The 647-nt window shown below is 42.8% G+C and overlaps 1 non-coding gene across 1 annotated transcript; it reads left to right on the forward strand.

The window, feature by feature from the left end:
• The first annotated feature begins 285 nt into the window (after positions 1-285).
• On the forward strand, positions 286-429 carry LOC115032846 (small nucleolar RNA SNORA48). The gene has a single exon (XR_003838506.1). It is a non-coding gene; the product is annotated as a small nucleolar RNA SNORA48 (small nucleolar RNA).
• Positions 430-647: the final 218 nt, after the last annotated feature.

A 647-nucleotide genomic window follows, 5' to 3' on the forward strand; every position in this document is an offset into this window, starting at 1 on the left:
TTCACCCCTATTAGAATATGTGCATATATAAGCATCACACACACAATTACAAATATGCTCACAAGGCTGATAATATGCTCAGCCAATGGGTAAAAGCACTTGACTGCAAAGTTGACAGCATGAGTTCAATCCCTAGAAGTCACATGGCAGAAGAAGAGAACCAATTTCTTCAAGTTGTCCTCAGACTTCCACATGTGCATGTGCCCACACATACACACTCTAATAGATAGATAGATGATAGATAGATAGATAGATAGATGATAGATAGATAGATGTAAAATAATCACCCTCTGGCAATGGACAATGAGACATCTTGTCAATGGTGGTTTTCTTCTATTAGTCAGAGGCAGAGCAAATAGCAGCTCTTTGTTCATCCTAATTTGTTGCCTGGCTTGGTGGATGAAACTGACTTATGCCTAGGACTCATAAAAATCAAATCAAATCAAATCAAATCAAATTCAGTCAGCATAACACAGGAGGAGAAAGACAGAGATCTTCGAACTGCCATGGCACCCACAGACCTGCCTTCCAGCTCATGGCACAGACAGGCTAGAGACACCTGCTTGCCAACACAGCACACATCACAGAAGGACGATGTCTCCCATGTGCCCATCAGCCACATGACCAGCCTGTAGCAGGAGCCACCA

The sequence above is a fragment of the Mus caroli genome, unplaced genomic scaffold (assembly GCF_978045245.1).
Source record: "Mus caroli unplaced genomic scaffold, Mus_caroli_1 scaffold_14, whole genome shotgun sequence".
Classification (NCBI taxonomy): Eukaryota; Metazoa; Chordata; class Mammalia; order Rodentia; family Muridae; genus Mus; species Mus caroli.